The sequence below is a fragment of the Ailuropoda melanoleuca genome, chromosome 10 (assembly GCF_002007445.2).
Source record: "Ailuropoda melanoleuca isolate Jingjing chromosome 10, ASM200744v2, whole genome shotgun sequence".
Classification (NCBI taxonomy): domain Eukaryota; kingdom Metazoa; phylum Chordata; class Mammalia; order Carnivora; family Ursidae; genus Ailuropoda; species Ailuropoda melanoleuca.
In genome coordinates this window covers 65,504,176-65,514,635 of record NC_048227.1, presented here as the reverse complement: position 1 = coordinate 65,514,635, position 10,460 = coordinate 65,504,176, and positions in this window count along the sequence as shown.

Sequence of the window (10,460 nt, the reverse complement as noted above, 5' to 3'; positions counted from 1 at the left end):
AAAACTAGGAATTTTCAGTTTTCAATAATTGTAATGTCATTCTATAGAGTGACCAGTAGGTGGGGATGTTGAACAATATTTTTCTAGGTTGTCACAAGACTTTTGCCTGACTTTTTTTTTAAGATTTTATTTATTTATTTATTATTTATTTATTTATTTGTCAGCGAGAGGGAGAAAGAGAGCAAGCACCAGCGGGGAGAGGGGCAGAGGAAGAAGCAGGCTCCCTGCTGAGCAAGGAGCCTGTTGTGGGACTTGATCGAAGGATGCTGGGATCATGACCTGAACTGAAGGCAGATGCTTAACTGACTGAGCCGCCAGGCATCCCTGCTCCTGGCTTTTAAAAAAAAAAAAAAAAAAAAAAAAAAAAAAAAGAGGCCTGTGAATAAACAGCTGCCCTATTATATTCTATCTATTTTTAATAAAAATTTATTTTCAAAAATTATAAATAACTTTTTAAAGGTTTCAAAATAACTCTAAAAATGATTGGATTCAGCCTGGAAGATGAACTCTGGAGCTCCTGTAGGAAGAGACAGCCTCTCAATACATCAGGTCCACATTTCAGCCTCTCGCCTCCTGACTGCTTAGTGGACTCTAAATCAATATCTCATCTCGGTTTTGGGCTCAGGGCTTCGAGAGTGGATTGCAAAATACAAATAATGAGTAAGTGCCTGTGTCTGACTCACTTACAAAAATACTAGACTAGGGCCTGACTTGACTTACTTTCCTTTTATTAATAACAGCTATTAATTAACTACTGGGGTCAGGTGCTAAATTAGGTGCTTTGCATACTTGGTAACATTGTATCTGCAGAGCAGGCCTAAGAGGCCAGGATTATTAGCTCTATTTTACAGATAAGGGACCCGAGAAATTAAGTTTTTACCTGGCTAGGCTCATTCAACTACTAGGTGGCGGAGAGAGAATTTTAACTCACCCTTGGTTGACTCATGTTTTATTTTTCGTCTGCCTAATAAGACATCGAAATTCATCTATCGATTTTTAAAAGAGAGACTAAGTTAAGCATGTGTGTTGTAGGTCATACTTCTGTTTAAATATCTAATTGATGGCCTGTCTGTTTCATCCTCGGAGTCCATTCTGACTAAAGATTTTGCGAAACTAGCAACTATGGTCTCTCCAGCCAGGAAGGTCAGCACACAACAGCAAATGTAGCTTTGGTGTCAGGGTGAGGCTTTGTTGGCATCTGTGGGAGCTCCCGGTTTAGCAACAAAAGAACGTTTTCCTGATTTACCGGGAGACTTCTTTCCTTGAACTTATCATCCTGACCTAAATGAGACACTATGTTTCTCTGAAATTTGAGAGAATAACAATAGAGAAGGATTTGAGGAGACAAGAGGCAGAATGTTAGAAAAATATTTTAAACTCATATGTTTAGAAGAATTTATAAAGAACCCCTTAAATCAAGAAGAAAAGCGACAAACCTCATTTTCAAATGGGCAAACACTTAGAGCAGGCACTTCATGGAAGATGTCTCCATGTGGCCCTGTCTCTCTAGGATGAATAAAGGCTGAGAAATGAGAACTCTGGGAGCTCGGGAGGGAAAGGAGGGGTCTGACTACTTAGCTCAACCCAGTTTATCCCATTTTATTTAGATAAAAAATCCTTTTATCAAAGGACAACTAATAACATCTTAAGGAAGTTTAGGAAACACCGATCTAGAGATTTTATTCTTTTTCTCTTTTTCTAGTAACTCATATAAAATTCTCTATCAGATTTTCCTAGCACCCATTTAGAAAGTCATCAGCACCTCTCTTTGCTAGGATTCTCTCATTCACGGAAATTCTAACTCATCAGTGTTTTGGTTTTTTTGTGTGTATGTCTTCTCAAAGATTTTTTCTGAAGCGGAGTTAAATTTTTTGTTTACTTTATAATCACAAGAAAATGCTTTCATCATTTCTTGTTTACTACAGTAAATTATAGTGGTTTAAACTAACCAAGAAAGTGAAATGTGAAAATACACTGAGTAAGAGATAGTAACAGAGTTCAAAACTTGAAAAATATCAGCTTTTATTCTTTTCCTGTTTTCCTTTTACTGTCTTTGAAGCCAAATGAGGAAACTCTTTGATCTTTTCATTTTCCAAGATGGACATAATCTGTTATTGTTAGGTAAATACAAAGACAGAACCATGAAGACCAAATTAAATGTTTCAGCCACACCTCATTAAAAATTATATTTACTATATACTTAGCAAGAGAAAAGACGGTTTGCATTTTATCTTTTATCCTATTTTATCTGAATATTCTAGGATAAATATAATAATAATACAACAACACTGAGAAATATTATATAGTTTCCTTGACCTTTTATCTACCTCAAGCTACAGTCTCTACAGCCAAGTAACATGACATTCTTTTTTTTTTTTTGAATGGGGCACTTTTTATTTATTTATTTATTTTTATTTTTTATAATAATTTTTATTATGTTATGTTATGTTAGTCACCATACAGTACATCCTGAGTTTTTGATGTAATGTTCCATGATTCATTATTTGCGTATAACACCCAGTGCACCATGCAATATGTCCCCTCCTTAATACCTATCACCTGCCTATCCCAGTCCCCCAACTCACTTCCCTCTGAAGCCCTCAGTTGATTTCTGCACAGCCAAGGAAACAGTCAAAAAAAAACTAAGAGGCAGCCCACAGAATGGGAGAAGATATTTGCAAATGACACTACAAATAAAAGACTGGTATCCAAGATTTACAAAGAACTTATCAAACTCAATACATGAGAAACAAATAATCAAATCAAAAAATTGTCAGAAAATATGAACAGACACTTTTCCAATGAAGACATACAAAGGGCTAACAGACACATGAAAAAATGTTCAAAATCATTCGCCATCAGGGAAATTCAAATCAAAACCACCTTGAGATACCACCTTACACCAGTTCGAATGGCAAAAATTGACAAGGCAAGAAACAACAAATGTTGGAGAGGATGCAGAGAAAGGAGATCCCTTTTACACTGTTGGTGGGAATGCAAGTTGGTACAGCCACTTTGGAAAACAGTGTAGAGGTCCCTTAAAAAGTTAAAAATTGAGCTACCCTATGACCCAGCCATTGCACTACTGGGTGTTTACCCCAAAGATACAGACGTAGTGAAGAGAAGGGCCATATGCACCCCAATGTTCATAGCAGCATTGTCCACAATAGCTAAATTGTGGAAGGAGCCGAGATGCCCTTCAACAGATGACTGGATTAAGAAGATGTGGTCCGTATATACAATGGACTATTACTCAGCCATCAAAAGGAACACAACATTTGCTGCAACATGGACGGGACTGGAGGAGATAATGCTAAGCGACGTAAGTCAAGCAGAGAAAGACAATTATCATATGGTTTCACTCATTTATGGAAAATGAGAAATAGCAGGAAGATCAGTAGGAGAAGGAAGGGAAGAAGAAGGGGGGGTAAACAGAAGGGGGAACGAACCATGAGAGACTATGGACTCTGGGTAACATGACATTCTGAATCAGTCTCAGCATCCTTAGTGTACCTGTGGATGGAAACCGAGAAAGGAAAAAAATATGAATTTTAGAGTTGGCAATTTTTCTAATGACGTCAGCAAATTCGGATGGCTTTACTTTTTACATATATCCAGAATTTGACTACATCTCACTTTCTCCACTATTACCAGATTCATCAGAACCAGCATCATCTTGCCTAAATTATTGCAACAGCCATTGACTCACCTCCAATCTATTCTCAACAGAGATAAATGATCCTTTAAACATGTAAATCAGAATATATCACTTTAGGGGCGCCTGGGTAGCACAGTGGTTAAGCATCTGCCTTCAGCTCAGGGCATGATCCCGGCATTCTGGGTTCAAGCCCCACATCAGGCTCCTCTGCTGGAAGCCTGCATCTTCCTCTCCCACTCCCCCTGCTTGTGTTCCCTCTCTTGCTGGCTGTCTCTATCTCTGTCAAATAAATAAATAAAATCTTTAAAAAAAAAAAAAGAATATATCACTCTACTACTCAAAATCTTCCAATAAGTTCCCATTTCAGAGTAAAAAGCAAAATCCTCACAGTGATTTGCAAGGCCTTCATGATATGGTCCCCTGTCATTTCTTTAATCCATTTCTTACTACTTTCCCCATTGTTCTCTTTTTCTCCAAATACCCTGGCCTCCTTGCTATTTTCCCTCTTCGGGTCTTTCTTCTCACCAATACCTGGATAACTCTTTCCTCCCACATCCACAGGGTTCCCTCCCTCACTTTCAAATATTTCCCCAAATGTCATCTTCTTGGCAAGGCCTTCACCAATTAGCTTGCCTGACCAAATTTCCAACCCTATTCTGGAACTTTCTATGTCCCTTCCTGCTTTACTCTTCTTCATAACTTTCTTAATACCTTTTAAAATATGATAAAACATACATTATTGTATAATTGGTTCCTCCCTTAGAATGTAAACATCATGAGGAATGTTTCCCTTTCTCCTGTTTTGTTCACTTGTGTTTTCCCAGCACCCAGCACAGTACCAGAGACATAGTAGACAGTAAGTATATATATATATGCACAGTTTAATATGCCTCTCTCCCAGGAAAGGAAAGCATTTGTAGGCAAATGAAAAGGAACTTTGATCAATTGTCAGTTAATTATCTGAGGCTAATTTAGATAAAGCATGCCTCAGAATAGAATTGCAAGTATAAATGATCCATGTTCTTTCTATACTTCCCTATGGCCCTGAATTGCTACATAATCAGTTTACCTCTAATAGTACCTCAGGAAATTTGATAATAGTCTATCAACACATGATTCAAAGGGGAACATGCACCCCAATGTTTATCGCAGCACTATCAACAATAGCCAAATTATGGAACGAGTCCACTATCCATCAACTGATGAATGGATAAAGAAGATGTGTACACACACACACCCACACACACACACACAATGGAATATTACTCAGCCATCAAAAAGAATGAAATCTTGCCATTTGCAACAACATGGATGGAACTAGAAGGTATTATGCTAAGTGAAATAAGTCAGTTAGAGATAAACAAATATCATATGATTTCACTCTTATGTGGAATTTAAGAAACAAAACCGATGAGTATAGGGGCAGGGAAGGAAAAATAAAATAAGATGAAAGCAGAGAGGGAGGCAAACCATAAAAGACTCTATAGTTAAGACAAACGGAGGGTTGCTGGAGGGGAAGTGTGTGGGAGGGATGAACTAGATGGGTGATGGGTATTAAAGAGGGCACTTGTTGGGATGAGCACTGGGTGTTATGTGTAAGTGATGAATCACTATATTCTACTCCTGAAACCAATACTACACTACATGTTAACTAACTTGAATTTAAATAAAAATTTTTTTAAAAGTCTATCACCACAAATATACATATGACTTAACCTCATTTCTTATTCCTCTCATTTTCTGCCTCACAGATTTAAGGAATTATGTACTTTTATTTCTACAGTATTTGATGACAAATTGATGGATTCAAAGATCTAAATTGAAACAACTGGTCAATTGACTCTAACCAACTAGGATTCTATAACACCGTCATTAGTAGAATTATCTTTCTAGGGGCGCCTGAGTGTCTCAGTCAATTAAGCAGCTGATTCTTGATTTCGGCTCAGGGCATGATCTCAGGATCCTGGGATCAAGCCCTGCATCGGGCTCCCCGCTCAGTGGGGAGTCCGCTCAAGGATTCTCTCTCTCTCTCTCTCTCTCCCCCTCTGCCCCTCCCTCTTCTCTCTCTCTCTCAAATAAATAAATCTTTTTAAAAAGAGAATTATCTTTCTAAACTAGTTATCTGTTACACCGTCTTTTCCAATCATAATAGGGAGCTTTCTATCTATTTGTTCCCAAGAGCTCTATTACCCCTTTGTACAAGGAACTTTGAAAAAGACTCTCAATGATTGCTTGCCAACAGCAGCAGCCAGATCTGCAATAATTCACCAACCTAGTCTAACCAAAGCTGTCTGCCTTTGTTTGAGGGATTAAAGCTGTTGATTGTCTGGAATCTAAAGGGAGAAGACCTGAGCTTGTCTCTTACACAATGTCCTATTTTCTTTTCCAAATCACCAATCTCTTATTTTTTGCTTCGATCGATGTGAAACCTATAGAGGCAAATATTTTTGTTGCTGAACAGTCTTGTAGCCTTTTCACTGGAACGTGTTCATATGCCAGTTTCTGATTTTGTTGTCTATTACCTATCATTTACTTTGGTCTGTTTCTTGCTACTGAATTGAAACTAAGAGCTGCACACAGAGCATATAAAAAGTTGTTTATCCTTAAAACACAAACATGTGACATTCACAACATGAACTGTGAACCTACTGGAGTAGGTTGAAAACAAATAACAAGTTGGTAGTCAACAGTCTGTTGGGCCCACAATCAGCCAGGTGCTTACAAGGATCGTGGAGTGGAGAGCCAAGAATGAATAAATAGGGAAGCAAGTGTCACTGATTCCCCCAAACAAGTCATCATTCTGACATTACAAACTGGAGAAAACCAATGTGAACTCAGAGTTCCTGCTTTTAGCTTGAGAATGGTCACCGATATTCAGCTTCGAGCTTCTCCGAGGGCTGCAGATTCTCAAAGCGACACCCACCCGGCTAAGCAGGGCAGTCCAAGCTGTAATCACACATTTCTAGGCTGTTCCAATGTACTCATTCATTTGTTCAACAACTAGTAAGTGAGTGTCTACCATATGGCTAGGCACTGCATAAGATACTGGGCATATCCAAGTAAAAATACGAACGTAATCTCTGTCCTTATAGAGCTTTAAAATATAATGGAAGAGATGTAAACAAATAAATAATCAACAGCAACAGATATTAATAAATGCCTGTGAAGAAAATGAATACATTCTCTAAGGGAGTGACATTTAAGCCAAAATCAAATACAAGAAGGTTGAAAATCCTCTAGTATCAACATCTGCAAGGTAAAAGAATATCTTTACGCTTTTTCAACCTTGAGCCCAACACAGCAAACTGAGTAAGAAGGAACAGGTTTCTTGCCAGTGTAAGCACCCATTGTGAGCAAAATGTTTCTTTGGGAATGTGGGGATATAGGGGCACAGTTTGTAAATTCCTGAAAAAATTTTTTATAAATTAAGTAGTACTCATTTACCGTAGAGAAAGAGAGAGCCAAGTGGTTGACTTGCACTATGTCTAAATACGTCAGAAGACTGACTGAAAATTAGGACTTTCACTCAATCAACGAATTGTTATCAACAGCACTGAGGGAGTGATATGGCAGATTTGTTTTTCCATTGAATTTATAATTTAGTTTGATATTAAAATGGCTCTCAAGCACATGCAGCTTGTTATGCAAAAGGCTAAAATCTTTTAGTTTTTTAATAACTCCACTAAAATAAAATATAGTTTGCAAAATGAGAGATTCAATTAATACATAAGAGAAGATTGAGGCAATAACTGGATACTGAAGAAGATCAGTCAGGAATTTGATTTCCTTGCCTATTTTACAACGCGTGATAAGATGGGCAAAAGAAGTACTTTTGTAAGTGGAACAGTAATAGCAGAAGGGAAAAGATAAAGAAATGCTGCATTACCATTCCGTGCGAAACTATACAACGTAGATCTAAATGGTAACCTAAAATATTCAAGTTCTTCCCTTCAGCGAGAGAGGAAAACTCACACACACACACACACACACACACACACACACACACACACAACTTCAAGTTACAACAAAACATCTTACTATCTTCTATATGATTTGTGGAAAAAATAAAATGAAAATAGTTCTGAAAAATGATCACCTGGCCTGTTCTCTGGGAACTAAGAAAACACTACACAATTCTCCTACATAGCTTCACTGGGAAAGAACTATCTTTCACTTCATTTTGTGGTGAGTAGGGAAAGTAGGGTCCGGGGTTCTCAGGGTAGTGATCTAGTTGTGCTCTCCTCTGCGATGGATGAGAAGTGACTTGTTGTAATAACTGCTCACATAATCTTTTGACTGGTGGAATTAATTGGTGACGTGTATCAAGCAAATGTTGAAGCTGTTAGTGGAAGCCTAGTGAGGATGGGTAGCAACAAAGGCAGGATCATTATCTCAGAAAACATTCCTGGGTTTCCTGGCAAGCAAGGCTTAAATCGAATAGACAGTGTTTTTAACTTTTCTGGGGGTAACAGACCCATTTGATGATCGGACAAAAGCACTGAATGCTCTCCCCAGAATAATCCACATGTGCGTGTTCACTCACAATTTTTACACAGTTTTAACGGACTCACAGACTTCCATGAACTCCATCCACAGACCCCCCAGGGGTGCCCTAAGTAGGATACTATCTCTTCTGTTGCGTATTAAAGGAAATTAATGACCTAATGTTAAAACTATATATGAAATGAAAAAAAAAATGCTAGGAGAGAAATTTTAATTACAGACAGTAATACAGCAGAGAAGATGATGAAGGATGGAACAGAAGTGTTGCAGTGATAAATGACAATTCAATTTGGAATAGCACAGTGAGGAAGTACGAGACAAGGTGGGTAAAGACAGGGAAACAGGATACCTGATAGGGGAAAGATTGCAAGAGGACCAAAATTTGACTGTTATTTTATAACCTTGCTAAGAACCATCTCTGATCTTATTGATCTATTTGAAATCCAACTAAATGAAATAAATTGCTTAGCTATGCAGCCGATGGGGTTCATTGGGGATTTAGGGCTTTGCCATGTAATTTTACCCTTTGCTGAAGTTTTACTGAACTTTGTGATTTACAGGACAATGGTATTCTTCTGGCACTCCCTGCTGCTTATGCAATATGAAATAGTATTTTGATTTTTGCAAGTGAATGATAATCATAATAGACTATAAAATGCTGATCATATCTAGTATGTACTCTAGCTCAGATTAGCTTACTGGGGCTCATTTGCTATGAGCCTATTGATGACTTGTTAAAAAGATCAAACTGAGCAATACACTTGTAATGTTGCTGAATGCATCACAAAATTGTATTTTTTCAGAAAGACAATAAATTTTGAGATGTACAAAGACCTATGGAACCCTATCTCAGCCCTACAAAAAGTGTCCATCTAGTTGAAGAGGTAATAGTTAAGACATAAAAAATGAGGAAACAGTAAGAAGAGTAAGTAAACATGGAAGACATTGCACAATAGAATCCAGCTGAAAGCGCCTAATCGTCGGATTCCTGGCTCAGCCCTGAGCGCTGTGTTCTTAAGGCTACAATCTCCTGTTACAACTACTTGATAAGGGATTCTTGTGAAAGAGAAGCACACAAGGAACATAAAAAAGCACTCAAATTTCATGTTGACCAAATAAAATGTCGTTTTGGTATCGTGCTTTGAATAGCTGCTTGTTTTAGCTAAATATATTTTTGTTTGTGCAGCCCTGAAAAAAAAAAATAAAATAGAATAACTACCGGTGATGGGTGATGCGGACTAATGGATCAGAACTAATTCTTAAACTTTGTTTGTCTTCCCCCCAGGCTGTAGAGACTGGCATCTACCTGCATGACGCTAGGGTGGGCTTCTGTCATTTCGGGGCGAGCACGCTGAGCTGTCCGGCCAGGCCAGCGCTGGGCACGGGTAGAGCAGTCACTGCCTGGCTAGTGTGCTCCAGAAGTTCCTGCCACGAGCCCCTGCCATGCTGTACCTCCCTGCGATTCCTCTCGCAGATAACTGAAATCCATTGTTTACACTGATTCCGTTAACTCTGAAGATGGTTCCACTTTAAAAACCTCACTGCAGTTGCGAATAGCACTGTAGAGTCATTACTAGTAAGAAATGTAATGAGTATGAAATGTAATGAAGCATGAAAGAGGGCTGTGGAGTCGGGGAGGTAGATGGAAAGCTATGGTAGCAGGAGAGAAAGCTAACATGCTCACAGCTGACAGGCGTCAAACTCACTGACTAGAAGTTTCTTAGAGTGCTGATGTCATACTGTGAGCCTCAGGTCCCAGAAGGCCATTTCCAGCCTGACCCAGTCTTTACGGCAGTCTTTTCGCATTGGGCTGGGGTGGGGGGTGGAGGGTCATTCTATCATCAGTGCTACAGACAAATGGTGACAGAACAGAGCAACCCTACTCACTGAGTATATGTCCAAGCAGGGCAATGGTGTCTCTATGAGAATTATGTGGGTGGTGCTATCACTTCCATACTATTCTCTTTAAATAATATTAACCAGATAGCACTTCACATCAAGATAGTTACAAAGAAATACAGAACCTTGAGTTCCAAAGGAGGAAAGAACTACTGCCATCAGTAACTCATCTCTCAAACTTTCTTCAAGAGTTTCTATCCTTCAGAAACTGTTGTTTAAAAAAGATCTTTTGGAATAGTAATAGTTATTGCTGACATGACATGTCAAACATATGCAACTGTTTTTAAATAGCAGAAAATATGGAGTGTAGATTCAAAATGATGGCTAAAATGTCCCTAGTCCAAAATTAGACCTTGAAAATGACAGAAACTACAACAGTAAAGAGAATATGTACAGTGGA